Source organism: Phyllostomus discolor, chromosome 5, assembly GCF_004126475.2.
Source record: "Phyllostomus discolor isolate MPI-MPIP mPhyDis1 chromosome 5, mPhyDis1.pri.v3, whole genome shotgun sequence".
Classification (NCBI taxonomy): domain Eukaryota; kingdom Metazoa; phylum Chordata; class Mammalia; order Chiroptera; family Phyllostomidae; genus Phyllostomus; species Phyllostomus discolor.
Genome location: NC_040907.2, coordinates 71,328,854 through 71,350,253, shown reverse-complemented (window position 1 = coordinate 71,350,253; position 21,400 = coordinate 71,328,854). Strand labels below are relative to the sequence as shown.

The 21,400-nt window shown below is 36.8% G+C and overlaps 1 protein-coding gene and 1 long non-coding RNA gene across 2 annotated transcripts in view; both read left to right on the top strand.

The window, feature by feature from the left end:
• DIPK1A (divergent protein kinase domain 1A) overlaps positions 1–21,400 on the top strand; it is a 124,054-nt gene that overhangs the window by 40,377 nt on the left and 62,277 nt on the right. The window lies entirely within an intron of this gene.
• Positions 12,347–13,809, top strand: LOC118500688. The gene is made up of 2 exons (XR_004903264.1): positions 12,347–13,398; positions 13,480–13,809. It is a non-coding gene; the product is annotated as an uncharacterized LOC118500688 (long non-coding RNA).

Genomic DNA, 21,400 nt, shown 5'->3' with positions numbered 1-21,400 from the left:
GAATGCCTTTGTAGGTGACTGTCCCCTTACCTCTTGCTGCTTCTAGGATTCTCTCCTTCATTTTTACCTTGGCTAATGTAATTATGATGTGCCTTGGTGTGTTTCTTCTTGGGTCCAACTTCTTTGGGGCTCTCTGCGCTCCTTGGATTTCTTGGAAGACTGTTCCCTTTGCCAGATTGGGGAAGTTCTCCTTTATTATTTGTTCAAATACGTGCTCAATCTGTTGCTTTTCCCCTTCCCCTTCTGGTACCCCTATAATTCGGATATTGGAACGTTTAAAGGTGTCTTGGATGCTCTTAATCTTTTCCTCAATTTTTTGAATTCTTATTTTATCATGCTTTCCTGCTTGGTTGATTCTATCTTCCTTCTGGTCCACTGTATTGTTTTGAGACTCATATTCCTTCCTTTCACTATTGGCTCTCCTCCTCATATCTTCCTGCATCTCTTTTATGGTAACCTGCATCCTTTCATCTAAATGTCGTCCAAAATCAACCAGTTCCGTGAGCTTTCTGATCACCAGTGTTTTGAACTGTGCATCTGATAGATTGGCTAATTCTTGGTGGCTCAAAAGGATGAGTCCTGGGGGACTGATCTGCTCTGTTGAAAACATATTTTTTTCCCCTGTCTCTCCTTTTTTTAAATTTTTTTTTCAGCCTGGTTGCTCTCGTTAAGGTGGGGGGCGGAGCCTTAGGTGCTCCATGGGGCTGGGCACCCCAGTCGCTAGATTGTGACGGTATCTGTGGGGGCGGGGCGGGGCGGGAGAAAACAATGGTGGTAGTTCCGTTCCCCTGGACTCAGACCCTTGTCTGGGCTTCTGGGCCGCGAGCTCTGCCCTGGTCCACAATCGCTACCCCTCTGAGTCTGCCAGCCGCAGCTTGCGTACTCAGGGATCACCGCTGTGTTCTTGCGCCCCCGGATGGCTGTCGCGCCGATTTCGCGCCAAACCTTCCCCTGACCTCTGCGCGCTGCCAACCCGAGCCAGCCCAGCGCCTGTCTGCCCGGCTCGTCTTCTCCTACCAGTCCGGATGAACGCGTCTACTTCTACTTCTTGGCTTCCCGACTTTCATTCAGATAAATCCTCTGCCGGATCTGGGTGTTATTCTGATAGTAAATTATTGTTGTAAATTATTATTTTTCTAATCTTGGTTGTACGAGGAGATATGGTGCGTCCACCTATTCCTCCATCTTGCCGGAAGTCCTAGCAAATTTCTTTTTAAGACCAAATACTATTCCATTGTCTGGATATATCACCGTTGATCTGTTCACCTACTGAAGGATATTTCATTTGCTTCCAAGTTTTGGCAACTGTGAATAAAGTTGCTATAAACATCCATGTGCAGGTTTTTGTGTAGACATTAAGTTTTTAGTTCATTTGGTTAAACACTAAGGAGCACGATTGTTGGGTTGTATAATAAGGGTATGTTTCATTTGTAAGAAACTACCAAACTTTTCCAAAGTGTCTGTACAATTTTGCATTCCTGCCAGCATTATGAGAGTTCTTGTCGTTCCATTTTTCCACCAGTATTTGGTATTGCCAATGTTTAGCATTTTAGCCATTCTAATAAGTGCGTAGTGGTATCTCATTCTGATTTGCTGTTCCCTAATGCCATATGATGTGGAGAATCTTTTCATATGCTTATTTGCCATTTATATATCTTTTTTGGTGAGGTGTCTTCAGACCTTTTAACTCAGTAATTTATAAACTCTTTTCTGACCTATGCCTTTAAGGCTATAGATTTCCCTGTTAATGCTTTACTTGCTTACCTGTTTGTATGATTTAACCCCTTTGCATTTTGTTAAGACTCTCTTTATATATCAGCATTAAAAAAAGAGAAAGTTTCATGTATGCTTGAAAATAAAATGTGTTTAGCAGTATTAGGTGAAATGTTCTATATTAGGTAAAGTTTCCTAAATATGTTATTGTGATATTCAGATCTTTTCCAATTTTACTGATGTTTTGGTCTACTTATTCTATCAATTATTGAGAGTGGTGTTAAAATCTCCCACAATTATTGTGGACTGTCTCTTCTCCTGTAGTCCTGTCATTTTTGCTTTATGCATCTTGAGGTTATATATTAAGAGCCTATTAATCCAAAAACGCTGTTTCTTTATGATAGTTTCACATTTTATTGTTAGGAAGTATCCCTTGAAGTCTATTTTGGCTGGTACTAATACAGCTATATTATCAGGTATAGTACCAGCTATAGCTACACCGTGTCTCTTTCAGTCTGTGTTTGCTTAGTATAATTTTTTCTATTTTTTTACTTTCAAGCTTTTTGTATTCTTAAATACATGTAATTCTTAACAAATAGCACATTTTTAGATTTTGTTTTTATCTAGTTTAAAAATATTTGTCTTTTAACAGGCTATTAATCTTTGTTTTTTAACAGGCTCATTTTGTTCATTTATATTTCATGTTGTTATTAATCTGTTTGGGTTTAAATCTGTGATCTTGTTTTGTGTCTGTTAGCTTATATGATTCTACTCTCTTGGTTCTCTTCCTACCTTTCTAAGTATTTCTTAGTTTTTTTGTGTGTGTGAGTGCCACTTTTTGTTCACCAGTTATATGTTCATGGTTCCCAGGAGTAATTATTTATCTTTTATTTTCTTACTGTATTTACTTACCCTAGGTGACTTTATTCATATTCATATTTCAACTACTACTTACTTGCTGAGTTTCAAGCTACATAATTAACTGCTTCCTGGACTTTACCACTTGTAAAGCCTATCACTATTCCAGATTCATTATAACCAAAACCATATTTGCCTTCCTTTACTGTAAAACTGGTCTACTTCCTGTGTTTTCTGGATTGGTATATCACTACCATTCTTTTTTACAATATATCCTGTTCTGTTCTCCCTACATATCCATTCTCCAGGGCTTGGAACCATCTCCTTTCTGTTCCCAAAGCCACTGCCTTATTTTTATAATTCGCCTAGTTCATTACAAAAGTCTTCTAAATGGTCTTGCTACATTTATTCTTATATCACTACATATTATTCTCCATTGCTTTCAGAATGATCTTGAAGTGTTTTAAGTAGAAAAATGACATTAGATATACCTTTTGGAAATATAACACTGAAAACTTCTAAATATGGCAGAATTATTACAGCAGTCTAATGGCTGTGTCCTTTGTTCTCTAATACATTTTCTAGAGCAATGAGTTTCAAATTTTTCTATCCACAATATGTAGTAAGAAATATGTTTTTTAGACCATTACCCAACACACACACACACACACACGAAACAAAAGTTTCAGTAGCAATACTTAACCTTTTCTACTTTATTTTTACTGAATTCTGATATTCTGTAGTCTAGGCTATTTCATCTTTTTAAATTTTCATTTTGGTCTACTAAGTTGTTTTCTTTACCTCTAGTTTGAAAAACTGTGCTCAAGAATATGTCTCTTTCAGCTGACCCTAGACAAAGGAGCAGAGGCATTCCAATGGAGAAAGGGTAGTCTTTTCAACAGATGGTTGTAGAACAACTGGAATACATATGAAAAATGTAAATTTATTTATTTATTTTAATTTTTAAATTTTATTTTTAGAGAGAAGGGGGCAGGAGAGAGAAACATTGATTTGTTGTACCACTTATGTATATATTCATTGGTATGTGCCCTGACCAGGGATCAAACCCACAATCTTGATGCATCTGGATGATGCTCCAACTTAGCTACCTGACCAGGGTCCAAAAAAGTGAATTTAGACACTGACCTTATATCTGCCACAAAAATGAACTCAAAATGGATCATAGACCTAAGTGTAAAATACAAAACTATAAAACTTCTAAAAAATAACATAGGAAAAAATCTAGGTGACTTGGGCTTGGCAGTGAGTTTTTAATATTATTTAATTTTTTGAAGAAAATTACTTTATTCTAATTGATTCACCAACAGTAACATCACAAAAGCTGGTTTAAGGAGGCCATAAAAACATTTGCCCAGCCCCAAACTCAATACCATCTCAGTGAACTTCTGTACAGTAAGAACACCCTCTTCCATTGCATTTCTGTGACAAGTAAATTAGCAATGATAGGGGAGAGGATTTTATCTACTAAAAACTCACTAGACCTGTAAAGAGAAAAGATCATACTCAAGAAAAAAGAAATCAATTTTAAAAAACCATCTCCAGGAAGATCCATATGTTCAAACTAGAAGACAAGGACTTTAAAAAAGTCATTATAAATATGCTTAAGGACTACAAAGAAAAATCTGCATGTTATGATCAAACAAATGAGAAATTTCAGCAGAGAAAGAGAATTTTTTTTTTTTTAGTGAAAACTAGAGAACAGAAAAGTACAGTAACTCAAATGAAGAATAAACTGGATGGGCTTAATTGCAGATTTGGGTGTCAAGGAAACTCAATTAACTTAGAGACAGATCAAAGGAATATATTACAAATGGAAAAGCAAGAAAGAAAAAAGATTCACAAAAACTAGACAGACCCAGAGAGACCTCTACAGCAGTATCAGGCAGTCCAACATACATGTAATTGGAGTCTGTAAAGGAAAAGAAAGAGAAATAGGCCAAAAATATTGAGAAACAATAGTAAATTTGGCAAAAATATGAGCTTACAGGTCTAGGAAACACAACAAACCCCAAGAAGAATAAATTACAAAGATAATGACATCAGGTGCATTTTAGTCAAACTAATGCACCCAGAGAAAAATGACACTTTACATACAAGGAACCAACAAAATTACAACTGATTTTTGGCAGACCTGTACTCTAAGAAATGCTGAAAGAAGTTTTTCAGGCTCACAGAAAATGATACTAGAGGGTTACTTATATTTTCAGAACTGAATGAAAATCAATAGAAATGGTAAAAATGTGCATAACTATAAAAGACTATATATTATTTATTTCATTCTCTTAATTTCTTTAAAATAAATAGTAGTGGTTAAAAAAATTATAACACTATATTTTGGAGTTTATACCAATACCATGAATGATTGGGAAAAATAGAACTGTGGTTTTATAAGATTATAATGTTTAATGTTTAGTAGTACAATGTTAACTCTATATAGTGTTAAGTTAAAACTAAATATTTAATCTTTAAAGCAACCAGTAAAAGAAAATGCCAAGTTACAGCTAAAAAGTCAGTGGGACCACAGTGAGATACCACTTTACACCCCACTAGGATGGCTATAATGGAAAAGGTGGACACTATCCAGTGTTGGTCAGGATATAGAGAAATAAGAACTCACATACATTGTTGGTGGGAATCTAAAATGGTATAGCTATTTTGGAAAAAAATTTGGTAGTTCTTCAACAAGTGTAACATAGAGCTACATATGACCCAGCAGTTCTGCTCTCAAGTACAATATATACCTCCAGGAAATGAAAATATACAGCCATACAAAAAGATATGCACAAGAATGTGTATGATAGCATTATTCATAATATCAAAAACTAGAAACAACTCATGTCCATCAACTGATTAATGGAAAAATAAAATGTGGTGTATGCATACAGTGGAATATTGTTCAGCAAAAAAAAACAAAGTACCAACACATGCTACAACAGGGATAAACCTTGAATTAGAACATTATACCACGCAAAATAAGCTAGTGAGAAAAGTCCGTATATTGTATGATTCCACTTATACGAAGTGTCCAAAATAGGCAAATCTATATAGAGGGGAAGTTGATTAGGGTTGGGTGGATGAAGGGAACTGGGGAAGGATACCTAATGGGTATGAGGTTTCTTTTAAGGGGGATGAAACTGTTCTAAAATTAGCTTTTGGTGATGGTTGTACAACTCTGAATATATATATATATATATTTGAAAAAAAATTGAATTGTTTTTTTTCAAACAATTCACTTTAACTGGGTAAATTGTATGGTATGTGAATTGTATTTTAGTAAAGCTGTTTTAAAAATGTCAGTGGGGAAATAAAAATAAAATACTAAAAACTTTTTTTTTAGTTATTAACCCCAAAGGAGGGACAAGGAAACAAACAGATGACACAAATAGAAAACAAAAAGCAAAATGGCAAGTCTAAATCCAGGCAAATCTAATGTAAATGTTAGACTAACCACTGTAACTATAAGGCATACATTGTCAAACAGGATGAAAAGCATGACCAGATTCTAAGTTGTCTACAGGCATCTACTTTTAAAACAAAGACATTAATGTTGAAAGTAAAAGAATGGAAAATAATGAAAAGATATACCACGTTAGGATTGATATTTTAGTAATGAACAAAATTTACTTAAAAACAGGTTGTGTTACTGAAATAAATTGGGACATTTTATAATGATGAAGACTCAATATATGAAAAGACATAATTACAAATGTGCATGTGCCTAAAATGTAGCTTCAAAATACTTGACATATAAGACAAAATTCAAGGAAAAAGGACTCATCCACAATCAGTTGGAGATTTTCACACCAATTTCAGAGTAATTAACAGAAAAAGTAGGTCAGAAATCTACAGATAAAGATCTGAACCACCTTGACATAATTAATATTTATAGAACCCAACAATTACAGAATATAGAATCTTTTCAGGTGGTCTGGAACTTTTACGAAGATATACAGGGCCATGAAACATATCTTAAATTTCAAAAGAGTGAAATCAGAGATGATCTCTGATCACGATTAATTTAAACTAGAATCAGTAACAAAAATATTTGGAAAATTCCCAAAGAGTTAGCAGTTAAACCATATATTTCTGAAAAACCCATGGATCAAAAGAAAATCACAAAGAAAATTGGAAAGTATTTTCAACTGGATGATAATGAAAAATAAACATGTCAGCATTTGTGAGATACAGTGAAAACTTTGCTTAGAGGGAAGTTTAAAGCTTTAATTGTTTATATGAGAAAGGAAGACGAGTTAAAATTTATTGTGTAAGTTTCCCAAAGCTAGAAAAATATAAGCAAGGTAAATCCAAGAAGGAAAAAAGCAGCATACATCAGTTAAATAGAAAATAGCAGAGACAATTAACAAAACCAGAATGGGTTGTTTCAGAAGTTCAGTAAAATTGTAAAACCCCTAGGAAAACACAAGTTATCAATATTGGAAACAAAAGAGGGAGCATCATTATAGATCCATAAACTTTTAAAAGTTATATGGGACTTGAAAAGGGGATTCTAAGAACAACTTACACCAATAAAATTGACAACTTAGTGAAATAGAAAAATTCTTGGAAAAATACAACTTGCCAAAACTTGCACAGAATGAAATTAAAAATCTGCATTGTCTTGTGTGTGTCAAAGAAACTGAATTTATAATTTTAAATAATTCCCATAAAGAAAACTCAGGACCCAGAGATTATCACTGGTAATTAGGAAAGAACTATAACAATTTTATAAATGCTTTCAGAATATAAAGAAACACTTCCCAACTAATTTTATGAGGCTAGTATAATTCTAATACCAAAACATAGTAAAGACATTACAAAACAATAAAATTAAAAGCATTTATTGTGAACATAGACATAAAACTCTTTTTTCCCCTTTTATTGATTCCAGAACGGAGGGAAGGGAGGGAGAAAAAAAAGAGATAAATATCAATGCTGGAGGAAAGCATCGATCAGTTGCCTCTTGCACGCACCCCAACTGGGGACCAAACCTGCAACGGAGGCATGTGCTGTGACCAGGAATCAAATCCGCAACCTTTTGGTTTGTAAGACAACACCCAGCCATCTGAGCCATGCTGGCTATAGCAGGCATAGAGCTCTTTAGAAAAATATTAACAAATTGAACCCAACACTATACTATAAAAGGATTAATACAGCATGATTAAGTGGGTTTTATCCCAGGAATGTAAGATTGGTTTTGTATTTGAAAATAAATATAATCTATCATGTTAATAAAATAAGGAAAACATGATTATCTTAATGGATGCAGAAAAATAATTTAACAAAATTCAGCATCCATAATTGATGTATGGATCTTGGAATTAGAAAGGTACTTCCTCAATGTAATGAAAGGCATTTACAAAATACCTGTAGCTAACATCATTTTAATAGTAAACCACTGCTCTTAAGACCAGTAACAAGGCAAAGATGCTCAGTCTCACCACTTCTACTCAACATTTTCCTGAATGCCCTTGCCAACATAATAAGGTAAGGAAACGTCAAAGGAATAAAGGTTGTAAAGGAAGAAGTAAAAATTGTTCCTATATGCAGATTATTTATATAGAAAGTTCTAAGGAATCAACAAAAATTTCTTATAGTCAGTGAATTTAGTTTAGCAAAATCTTAAATACAAGACCAATAAAAATATTAATTGCATGTTTACATGAGATTTAAAAACCAATTATATTTCAATAGCATCAACAAAAAAGAATAAATACATGCATAGACAGCTCTCTGCACTGAAAAGTACAGAATACCACAGAGAAAAATTAGATGTAAATACATGGAGGTATATAATGTTTATGGATTAGAGCCTTCTATTTTGTTAACACATAACTTCTTTTAGATTAATCTATTTTTGTAATACAGTGCCAATCATAATCCCAGCCAATTGTCTTGCAAAGAAAAACAGATCAGCTCCTTCCTTCCCTGGGTACTAATCATCTCAACATCAAGCTGCCATATCTTTAAACTGTGTCTGTGAGCATCTGTGCTCTGTTTATTTTGTGCATCTGTTGGCAAGATGTCTCCTAAGGTAATGAATTGCTTCTTCACTTTATGCCATTTTGTCTTACAAAAGGTTTCATAGGAATGCTCTACTTTTGGATAGCTTGGGAAACCTGTATATTATGAAAGACCTGAAAGACTTCCTGAAGGGCTACCATTAAATAGAAGGCCATCACAAGTTCTTAGCAGAATCCTCATTTTAGCAAACTGAACTGATGGGACTGATCAAACTGATGAATCTGCAAGAATGGGAATGAGTTATACGTGGCATCTGGGGATTAAATTTAAAAGCAAATAATTTTCTTATGAGTTGTTATTCTCCTAGGACAAAACTGGGTAATCGGGCACAGACAACTCATTTGGAAAATCCTGTTCCTCAGGCACAAGATTTAGAAGTTCAGTTAAATAAGATTACAACTCAATGTTTTTTGAAAAAGGAAAGAATAGCTTCTCAGAAAAAAAAAGACTGAAAGGAGATACTAATTAAATAAATAAATGTTTTCTATGGGTCTATATGATTTTTTTTATCCTCACCTGAGGACATGCTTATTGATTTTAGAGAGAAGGGAAAGGAGAGAAAGGGAGAGAAATATCAATGTGAAAGAAAAACATCACTTGGTGGCCTCTTGTACATGTCTCAATCAGGGAATGAACTCACAACCAAGGCAATGTGCCCTGACCAGGAATCGACCCCGTGATCTTTGGGTTTATGGCACAGTGCTCCAACTAAGAGCCACACGGCCCAGGGCTAGAGTATATGATTTTTTAAGTCTTTTACTTTCTTATATTCTTAATCTTTTGAAATGAGCATGTATCATTTTCAATAAAAATGGGAAAAAGGGATAAAAATGCTATTATTAAGCAAAAAAGGCATATGAAGGAGTGGAACAAGAGCAAGCCAAAAAAGATGGTTTCATTAAACAGTGAAATGAGAGAATACAAATATCGCTGAAGTATATTATTAGCTAAAATAATGTAAAAAGGAACATTTAAAGCATTAACTCTTTTAATTTCAAAATTCTTAAATTGTAAAAGCAGACCATAAGACAAATGTGAGGTCTTAATACCCTTGTGCAATGTCCTCCAACTAGAGGTAAACAATAAGACCACATTCTGATGAACTTCAAATGTGATGGATTACCAGGTGATTTGGAGAGGTAAGAGGCTGAGGAAAAAACTCCTGGTCTCTTGTCTTGTACCTCCTGTAGATGACTTGCTTGCACTTTTTAGTGACTACCCTGGTTCCATACTTCAAAGTAGAGACCAGATTGAATTATTAGCCACATCTGCACCTAATGGGCCCCACCTTTATCAATTAGTAGCCCACCTGATCACTCTTCCTCAAATATCTGAAGAGAGAAACCAGAAATCTTCTACTTTCCCAGCTCTGGACAGTTCCACATGCTTATTCTCTGCCTTCCAGCAATGGGCAGAGGAGCACAAGGTGATTAAGTCTGAGCGTTTTTGTTGGGAGCGTTCCTGTGTGTTAACAGCTGGGGACTATTAACAACTCACCTCTTGCTTGAGGATTCCTTGGAGAATTCTCTGTATATGTTGCTCTGAACTCAGGAAATCTTTCCAGACACCTCCCCTGACTGATTCAATCACCAGAATCTTATAGCCCTTTTACTTGGATCCAGTTCTTAGCTACTCCGTAGCCCTGAGGAATTGATCTTTTCCAGACTGCTTTTACTCCTGAAACATCCTGCCCAAGACTTTGCTCCACAGCCACTGTCTCATCTAAGTCTGGTTCCTGAGTTTCCACTCTCCTGCTTTCCTCAGGGGCACTTAGAATATGGCAAGTTGTCTTTTTGTTTCTTTTTAAAATCTCTTCTCTCTAATTATTCAATAATAAGCCTGTATATACCACCTTATTTTACTTCAAGTTTTTTAATAACTCTGATTACTTTTTATTTTACACTATTACAGTTGTCTCATCTTCACTCCTTTATTCCTGTCTGCTCTGTACCCCACTCCCACCCATATTCCCCTCCTCAGTTCATGTCCATGAGTTGTACATATAAGCTCTTTGGCTTCTACATTTTTATATTATTCTTAATTCTACTGTATATTTTGTACCTACCATTTATGCTTATTCCCTGTACCTTTTTCCCTTTCCTCTCTACCCCTTCTTGCTGATAACCTTCCATGTGATCTCCATTTCTGTGGTTCTGTTTTTGTACTATTTGCTTTTTTTTTTTTTTTAGGTTCAGTTGTTGATAGTTGTAACTTTGTTATCATTTTAGTGTTCATATTATTGATCTTCTTTTTCTTAGATAAAGCCCTTTAACATTTCATATAATAAGGGCTTGGTGATGATGAATTCCTTTAACTTTACCTTATCTGGGGAGCACTTTATCTGCCCTTGCATTCTAAATGATAGCTTTGCTGGATAGAGTAATCTTGGATATAGGTCCTTGCCTTTCATGATTTGGAATACTTTTTTCCAGCCCCTTTTTGCCTGCAAGATTGCTTTTGAGAAATTAGCTGACAGTCTGATGGAAACTCCTTTGTAGGTAACTCTCTCCTTTTGTCTTGCTGCTTTTAAGATTCTCTCCTTCTCTTTAATCTTGGGTAGTGAAATTATGATGTGCCTTGGTGTGTACTTCCTTGGGTCCAACTTTTTTGGGACTCTGAGCTTCCTGGACTTTCTGGAAGTCTGTTTCCTTGGCCAGATTGGGAAAGTTCTCCTTTACTGTTTTTTCATATAAGTTTTTGATTTCTTGCTCTTCCTCTTCTGCTTCTGTACCCCTATGATTTGGTTGTTGGAATGTTTAAAGTTGTCCTGGAGGTTCCTAAGCCGTTCCTCTTTTTTTGAATTCTTGTTTCTTCATTCTGTTGTGGTTGGATGTTTCTTTCTTCCTTCTGCTCCAAATTGTTGATTTGAGTCCCAGTTTCCTCCCTTTATTGTTGGTTGCCTGTATGTTTTCCTTTATTTCACTTTTCATAGCCTTCACTTTTTCCTCTATTTTGTGACCATACTCAACCACTTCTGTGAGCATCCTGATCACGAATGTTTTGAACTGTGTATCTGATAGGTTGGCTATCTCTTCTGTTGCTTAGTTGCATTTTTTCTGGAGCTTTGATCTGTTCTTTCATTTGGGCCATTTTTTTTTTTTTTTTTGTCTCATCACCTGTTATGTAGCAAGGGGCAGAGCCTTAGGTATTCTCCAGGGCAGGGCAACCCAGGTCACTGCATTGTGGTGCTGTATGTGGGGGAGGGGTCCGAGAGGGAACAATGTTGCTTGCTCTGCTCTCTGTGGGTTTTCAGTTACTCCCCCCACTACCCACAAGCAAATTGGGCCCTTCTGGTGCTGATTCCTGGGTGGGTGGGTTGGTGTATGTTCTAGGACCCTGTGCGTCTCTCCAAGGAACTCTCCTGTGAGACTGGAAGTTTCTTCCACCACCACAACCCCATAGGCTTTTTCAGTCAGAGGTTTTGAGGCTTTATTCCCCTGCTCTGGAACCCTAGGTTGCATTCCCTTTGTCTCACTCCCCAGTTGTTCCTCCCAGTTTATCTGCACTCAAATGTGGGACTGTCAGCTCTGCCAGCCACTGCCTTGCTGGGTCTGCCAGCTGCCTCCATCTTGCCTGCCCACGTCTTCCAGCCTCCACCTTGCCAGGAGTCCTCTCCATCCCAGCTGCCTGACTCCACCCCTCCTGCCGGTCTGGATGAATGTTTCTTCTTTAACTCCTGGTTGTTGGACTTCCTTACAGTTCAATTTTCTGGCAGTTTTGGTTGCTTTTTCTTTGGTTGTACAAGGGGGCCCAGTGTGTCTACCTATACTTCCATCTCGGCTGGAAGTCTGCATTCTACTTTCATTTCTTCATTTTCTGGGAATCTTTCATAACTTTTTCATCTTCAACCACCATTGCTTTCTGAACACAACTGTAAACTCCTGTGGGCTGGAATAGTGTTCTCATACATTTTTAATGCAACAGGGGACAAAGCAACCTTGTATTTTTTAAAAATAATAAAATCTCCATAATAGCAAGTAAATATTTCTCTGGCTCTATAATAGCCCCCCAGTTGTGGAACTCTGGCTTCCTCCAAGCTCTTTCCCAGCTAGTTCAGAGAGTACCAAAGGATATCTCAAATCTGCCCTGGAATATAGTTCTCTGGACTACTTTGTGGGTAGCCATTTCCCCAAGCCTGTGTTTTATCAACGTTTTCCTCTCTCCCACCACACATCCCACACTTTCTTTATTCTTATTATACTCTGCTACTATGGTAAAGTCGTCTGCCATTCTTATGCACTGATGCTTAATGTCCTCAGAGACCCAATTCTTCTATTTGTTTCTTCAGCTAGTCCAGTTCAAGACACAGTATTGCCTGCCTCTCCAACACTGACCCATTGTCTGCACTATAGCTTAGGTACTAGGATTCACTTTCCCTTAGAAACTTTCCTAAGAGAATATTTGAGCCATAGAGCAAGTAATCCCCTTTGTGGACCAACCAACCAGATTAAGACATGTCTTACATCTAAGGTTGAACCCAGGGACCATCTCCTCTGGGAAGTCTTTCCTAAATTCCCACCCATACCCCCACCCATTACCAGCTAGGTAATGTATATCTTTTCTTTGTCCTGTGGTATTCTGAACATGTTCTAGATATAATTTTTATCATGCTGTATGATAATTATCTTTTCCTGAACTGATTCATCATCAAAACCATGAGCCTTTCCAGGGGGAGAATTATGTCTCATCTTTGAATTCTGAGTGTCTAGCTTAGTTCTGGCACTAAGGTTCCATAGCCTCTCCAGCTGAGCCCCTAATGTGCTTGCATGCACCACAATTAATTTGGTTCAAATAATACATGGTTTTGATCAATAGCTGTTCTATCAGAATTTTGTGCCAAGGTGGTTTACTTCTTTTTCATTTAAGATTCATGTCAAGTCAATTTATAAAATATTTGATGAACATTGTGTGTCCAAAATCCTTTCCTACCCCCTGGAGCTATGGAGATGAATAAGACATGGTCCCTGCACAGGAGATTCACAGAAACTTTCTTGGGTTTCCCTTTCCCCATTTCTCAATTCTTTGTCATCTGGATAATTTTTACTGAGCCTGGAATTGTGTCTGATGGAATCAAAACATGCAAAGGGTTTAATTACAAATAGTACACTCAGTCCAGCAATAGAACTTTGTTCCAGACATAGAGATAGCACAGAAGACAGCATAATAGCATTCTTAAGGTGGACATGGGTGATCCTGGAGGAGGTGACTTATGAGTGACATAATAAAGGATGAAAAGATACTCCAGATGCTCAGGTGGGTGAAAGGTCCTCCCAAGAGGAGAAAAAGCATGTGTGAAGGCCTAGAGATGTGAAATAGCACTGTGTGTTCCAGAAACAACAATACTTTGGTATCTGTGCAGCATAAAGTTCAATAGGGTGGGGTAGGAGATGAAGCTAGGGTAGTAGGTAATATTTTGAATGCTAAGATGTTTCCTCTCTGGACAACTTCTTAATTAAGAGAATGGTGATATTTAACATAGCTGGTGGTGTTAATAATCCAAGCATGAAGCCATGCATTGCAATTTTCCATCCTTTTCTATTGTAGAATTAAGGAGGGTTCTGTGGTCATCTAGCTCCATTTTAGTGTTCATTGGATGGGTGGATAAGAATGAATGGAGGATGCTCTCTGGAGTTTATTGTTTTATCAAGGATGGGCATATTCACACAAGCAGTTTCTAGAGACTAGAGTGCAAATTAAAATCGAAAAGATAGTGGATAAGTACAATCTTGACACTGGGTTATAAGAGTGGTTAGAGAAGTGTAGTGTTATAAAGAGACAACCTGATTTTTGGATGAAAAAATACAATTTTCATCAGAGCTGAGCTTGGAAAATGCAAAATGGAGGAATATACTTGTAAATTAGAAATTTTTAATGATTTATAGTCTATAGTAAAGAAATGACCTAGCTATCCCAAGAAATAATCATCTTTGAGCTTTATAATACAAGCAGGAGCTAATTTTATTTTTCCTTTATAATAAGTCTGTTTTCTTATATGCTACTAAGGACATGAACCAGTGTTAAAGTCTTTAGTTAAAACTTATTTTTCATTAATTTTATTTGTTAATACTTTTAGGTATTCAGTTTGTGTTAGAGTTTGTTCATTGTTTATATAGAATGGGTCCTTGTATTTCTGCCAAGCCAATCTCAGTTCAAACTACACTGGGATTATTTTAGCCTCTTCTTTCATCTCTTTACTCTCAGAAATAAACCACAGCCTCTGCCTTTTTCCTTGCAGAAAGTATTAAGCCAAGATCTTCTCCTTGTCCCATTAGTCTTCACAACACCACAGCCCTCTACTTGGATATTGTTTCCTCTCATGGAGCTAGAGTAGACTTTGGTCACACCATAGGGTTTCTCTGTGTACCAAACTAGAGTCTTTGATCATTAAATCACACTTCACATTTCGATAAACTCAAATTTAGGAGGCGATGTGGTTTAATTTTCCAAAAGAAGAATGTGATCAACAAAACAAACAAGCAAGCAAAATATAACCAGAGACATTGAAGCTAAGAACAAACTGACAGTAACCAGAGGGGAGTGAGGAGGGAAATAATGGGGGAAAGAAGGGACAAGGTCTTCAAGAAACATGTATAAAGGACCCATGGACAAAGTCAAAGGGGGGTAGGATTGAGGGTGGGGTGGGGGAAAGTGGTGGTGGGAAAATGGAGACAACTGTATTCCAACATTAATTAAAAAATGATTAAAAAATAATAAAAACTAATAATCCAAAAAAAGAATGTAGGAATCTTTAACTTTCTATTTGTATAATTCATAAAAATTTAAATTTGATGGTGAGTATTTGCTATTTTCATAATTAAAAAGTAAAAATGGTTTAACTTTGAAAAATTAAATTCAATAATAGAGCCTTCAGTACCATTTTAGGTATGTTAAATTAAGCTATCTACATCTATACACACCCACACACCGCACAGTGCAAAATTGTGTTGACAATCTCATACTAGTTAGAAAGCAAGAGCCATAAAAATGTTATACTATATGAATGACCCAGCAACTACACTTCTGAAGAACAACCTAAGGAAGTAATTCAAAACAAGGAAAAGACAAGAATCTATATACAGCTTGTCTACACAAAGAAACATTGGGGAAAGAGGAGTTTCTTATGGGAAAAGTTAGGAAAATAATAATTCATCAACTGGATAGAGTATTACAGAAACACTGAAAATGATTGTAATAAAAACTGTTAATAACATAGCATGTTTACACTATAATAAGAAAAATAATACAAAATTATATATACACCGAATACAACTGTGTGTAGTATGAATTACATGTGGACAACTAGAAGGAAAAGTGGATAATAAAAATAGCTATTGTCCTGGTATAGTGAAATTATCAGTGAATTTTTATTGAATGTCTTTTTAGTAAATAAAATTGGAAAAATTTAAAGAGTTTCAGATTGTCAGTTAATTCAGATTATTGTTCTGGGACTCCTGCAGCCAAAAAAAAAAAAAAAAAAAGGAAGGACCTGGGATCTGAGGCCTGTTCCTTGTCATTCATTGATCAGAAGAATTATTCCCCTGGAAAGAAGGAAACATATACTTTCTATTTAAAATTTTTTAAATTGTTGTTCAACTACAATTGTCCCCATTTTTCCCCCATTACTTTCTCCTGCCCTGCTCATGCTCCTCCCACATTCAATCCTCCCCCCCCCTCCACGCCCACTCCCCTGCCCACCATTGTCCTTGTCCATGGATCCTTTATACATGTCCCTTGACTTGACTCTTCCCCTTCTCTCCCATGTTAACCCTCTTCCCCTTTCCCTCTGGTCACTGTCTGTCTGTTCTTTATTTCCATGTCTCTGGTTCTATTTTGCTCACTTGTTTGTTTTGTTGATTAGGTTCTACTTATAGGGGAGATCATATGGTATTTGTCTTCCATTGCCTGGATTATTTTACTTAGCATAATACTTTCTAGTTCTATTCACTGTGGTGAAGGGTAGGAGTTCCTTCTTTCTTTCTGCTGGGTAGTATTCCATTGTGTGAATGTACCACAATTTTTTAATCCACTCATATATGGATGGGCACTTAGGCTGTTTTCAGCACTTGGCTATTATAAATAACATTCTTATGAACATTGGGGTACGTAGGGAAACCTATACTTTCTTAGAAAGTTGTAAAAAGGAACATTCTCAGGGCATGTGATATTAGAATGGCTTCCATGGGGGAGATTGTAGATTCGGTTCTGAAAAATCTTTAAGCAAAATTAGAAAGTGGTTGTAGATAATTTATTTATTCATATTACAAAAATGGATTAAGTCTGATAACTTTTTAATAACCACTTTATTGAGATAAAATTCACATACTATAAAACTCACTCTTATAAGCACATGATCAGTAGTTTTTAATTTATTTAAAACTAATATATGGTGATAGATTTGTATCGCCATAACTATTATCTCTTTTTAGAACATTAGACTTCCGGCCAAGATGGAGGCATACCGTACCTCCACGCACAACCAAGATTGGAACAACAACAATTTAGAGGCAGAATAACACCCAGAACTGACAGAGAATTTATCTGAATGGAAGTCGGACAGCCAAAAAGTTGAAATAGACTCGTTCATTCAGACTGGTAGGAGGGGTGGAGATGAGCAGCTGGGCACGGGTCGCGACCCGGAGAACAAGGAGAATTGGGCACATAAGGCAACTGGGAGCATGTAAGGCATCTGGGGCATGTAAGATTGCAGCGGGTGGACCCTAAGTACACAAGCGGCAGCTGGCAGACCCAGTGAGGGGGCGATTGCAGAGCAGGGCAGAGCGTGCAACCCAGGATCCCAGGGAAGGGACTGAGGTCCCACAGAGAACGGAGCTACGGCCATTGTTCCCTCTCGACCCTGCCCTCATATACAACGTCTTAGCGACTGGAGTGCCTAGCCATGGTGAACACCTAAGGCTCCACCCCTTACTGTAACAGAAGCGACCAGACCAAAAAAAAAGAGAGAGAGAGAGAGAGAGAGAGAGACATGGCTCAAATAGAAGAACAAATCAGTGCCCCAGGACTTATCCTTTGGAGCAACCAAGAAATAGCTAACCTATCAGATGCACAGTTCAAAACACTGGTGATTAAGGAACCTCACAGAATTGGTTGAGTTTGGTCACAGATTAGATGAAAAAATGCAGGTTACCATAAAAGAAATGAAGGAAAATGCATAGGGAACCAATGGTGATGGGAAGGAAAATGGGACTCAAAACAATAGAGTGGACCAGACAGAAGAAAGAAACAACCAAACAGGAAAGAATGGAGAAATAAGAATTCAAAAAACCAAGGAGAAGCTTAGGAACCTCCAGGACATCTTTAAATGTCCCAACATCCGAATTATAGGAGTACCAGAAGAGGAAGAGCATCAGATTGAAAATGTGTTTGAACAAACAATAAAGGAGAACTTCCCCATTCTGGCAAAGGAAATAGATTTCCAGGAAATCCAGGAAGCTCAGAGAGGACCTAAGAAGAAACACACCAAGGCACATCATAATTCCATTAGCCAAGGTAAAAATGAAGGAGAGAATCCTAGAAGCATCAAGAGATAAGGGGACAATAACCTACAAAGGAGTTCCCATCAGACTGTCAGCTTTTTTCTCAGAAGAGACCTTACAGGCAAGAAGGGGCTGGAAAGAAGTATTCCAAGTCATGAAAGACAAGGACCTATATCCTAGATTACTCTATCCAGCAAAGCTTTCATTTAGAATGGAAGGGCAGATCAAGTGCTTCTCAGATAAGGTCAAGTTAAAGGAGTTCATCATCACCAAGCCCTTATTTTATGAAACGTTAAAGGGACTTATCTAAGAAAAGAAGATTAAAAAAAACATGTATAGTAAAAGGACAGCAAACTCAAAATTATTAACAACCACACCTAAAGCAAAACCAAAAGGAACTAAGCAAACAACCAGAACAGGAACAGAACCACAGAAATGGAGATCACATGGAGGGTTAGCAACAGGGGAGTGAGAGGAGGAGAGAGGGGGAAAAGGTACAGAGAATAAGTAGCATAGATTGTAGGTAGAAAATGGAGGGCAAGAACAGTATAGGAAATGTAGAAGCTAAAGGACTTATGACACACGGATATGAACTAAAGGGGGGGAAGTGGGTGGGAGAGGGTGTACAGGGTGGAGGGGAGTGCAGGGGGGAAATGGGACAACTGTAATAGCATAATCAATAAAATATATTAAAAAAAAGAACATTAAAAAACAGTGCCCATTAGCAGCCACTCCCCATTCCTCTCTCCTACCAGCCTGTTAGCAACCACTAATCTACTTTCTGTTTCTATGGATCTACCTATCCTAGACATTTCATATAAGTAGAGTCATACATGGAATCTACATGTGGACACTGGTGTTTGTTTGCTTTCATTTAATGTAATGATTTTGAGATTCATCATGTTCTAGCATGTATCAGTACTTCATTTCTTTGAATGATTGAATAATATTCCATTGTGTAGTATGTCACTCTTTGTTTATCCATTCATTAGTTGATGGACTTTTGGGTTGTCCTCACCAAAATTTTGGGGCTATTTTAAGTAGCACAGTTATATAAACATGTGTAAACAGTTTTTAGGTGGACATGTGTTTACAGGTTTTGGGGGGCTGTATATGTAAGAGTGGAATTTCTGGGTTATATGATAAGTCTATGCTTAACATTTTGAGGATCCACCATACTGTTTCTAAAGTTTCTGTACCATTTTACACTCCCACTAGCAATGTGTGAGAGTTCCTTGATGATCTTAATACAGTGCTTGGCACCTAGTAAACATTGAATAGATGCCATTATTCTTACTCATATTGTCCTCACTGTTATTAGAGAAAACTGGAAATTGCCCTGGGATACATTGTATGTAAAATGAAATTACTGTTATGTTTCTTTTACTAGGCTGTATTTTACCTTTTTTGTTTTGAATTTTTATAAGAGTTTATTTGAGCCAAAATGACATTTATATAACTATATATTATATTTTTCTTAATTATATTTTAGGGAGAGAGATCATAAATGTGTGTGTGAATTTCTTCCTTTCAATAAATTACTTTGACATGGTTTTGAAGCCTGTAACTATTAAGCGAACACATGTACTCATATATTCAGGGCATGCCATTTCATCCTCCTGGGTACCAGCTAACCTGCTGCCTTGAATAGAGGTGGTAGAGTTAGATGCAGCAGTGCCTGTTATGTCACAGCAGGCTTTCAGAACAAAGGAGCATGAGAAAGAAAGATAGAGACCTGAGCCTTGAACACCAAGATCACCAAGGTTTGAAGTGCAGTGGGGTGTGTGGGGGCGTGTGCTCACATTCTTAATGTGTGATCTTTATTTCGAGTCCTCACCTCCTTTGCCCTATTCCTCTTCCCTCACTCCCTTACTGCCTCCCTTACTTCCAATCCCTGTTTTAAGGGGAAGTTAATATAAAAGAGCTTCATATATGATTAATAATTAAACTCATAGACACAGACAACAGTATAGTGGCTATCACAGGGTGGGAGATGGAGTAGAAAAGGGTAAAAGGGGTCAAATACATGGTGATGGAAGAAGATTTGACTCTAGCTGGTGGGCACACAATGCAATATACAGATGATGTATCATAGAATTGTACACTTGAAACCTATGTCATTTTATTAACCAGTACATTTAATTTTTTAAAATGTTGACCATACAAAGACCTAGTTCTAGCCATTATTCAATGCTTTTCATAGTTTTTCTCATTGTCACATTTTAAAAATATTTTCTTGCTGTGGCTCATTTGGTTGGAGCATCATACTGTGCACTGAAGGGTTATAGGTTTGATTCTGGACAGGGCACATACCAGGGTTGTGGGTTCAATTCCCAGTCAGTACATGTTCTGGGGGTTGCAGGGCAAATGATTGATATTTCTCTCTCACATTGATGTTTGTTTCTCTGTCTCTTACCCCTTCCTCTCTTTCTAAGGCATATCCTTGGTGAGGATTAAAGAAATATATTTTTTCTCCTTCATGCTTATTAATCCAGTTATTTGACAGATACTTACTGATCATGTAGTACATACCAGGCCCTGTTTTAGGTAGCTGCTTCTATTCTTCTCCATTGCTTTTTTTTTAAAGATTTTATTTATTTATTTAGAGAGGGAAGGGAGGGAGATAGAGAGAAAGAGAGAAACATTAATGTGCAGTTGCTGGGAGTCATGGCCTGTAACCCAGGCATGTACCCTGACTGGGAATCGAACCTGTGACACTTTGGTTCACAGCCTGCTCTCAATCCACTTAGCTATGCCAGCCAGGGGCTCTCCATTGCTTTTTGTTTCCACTTTTTATTTTATCCTTTCATTCCCAGATTGGAAGTTAGAGAGAGACAAATAAGAGAAAGAAATTGTAGAATGGAATATTTGTGTACATTGTAGTCTCTTCATATTCTAATAATCATTTCATTGATTTTCTTTGATTTCAAAAGTCATACGTTTTGCTTGAATGCCTTGGTTTTATATAATGAGACATTCCATTTGTGTATGCATTGGAATAAAAAACTACTACTAATTATCTTATTTTTTTTCAAGAATTACAATATTGATTTATTTTCTGAGTCTGACAAAATGGGAAGGAGGTCCTGGTAGGAGGAGAAAGATAGTTGTATACCTGAGGAGACTGCCAGAGTGGGGCAAAATGAAAAACAGACAGAGTAGGAGCTATGAGTCAGAGATGTGGCTGAGGATTCTGGTCATATCATAGTTTATATACAGTATTATTACATTATGTTGCTCTTATGTGTCAGCTCAGTAAAGGAGTTTCGTTTTGGCTCATGGAACCAGAAGAA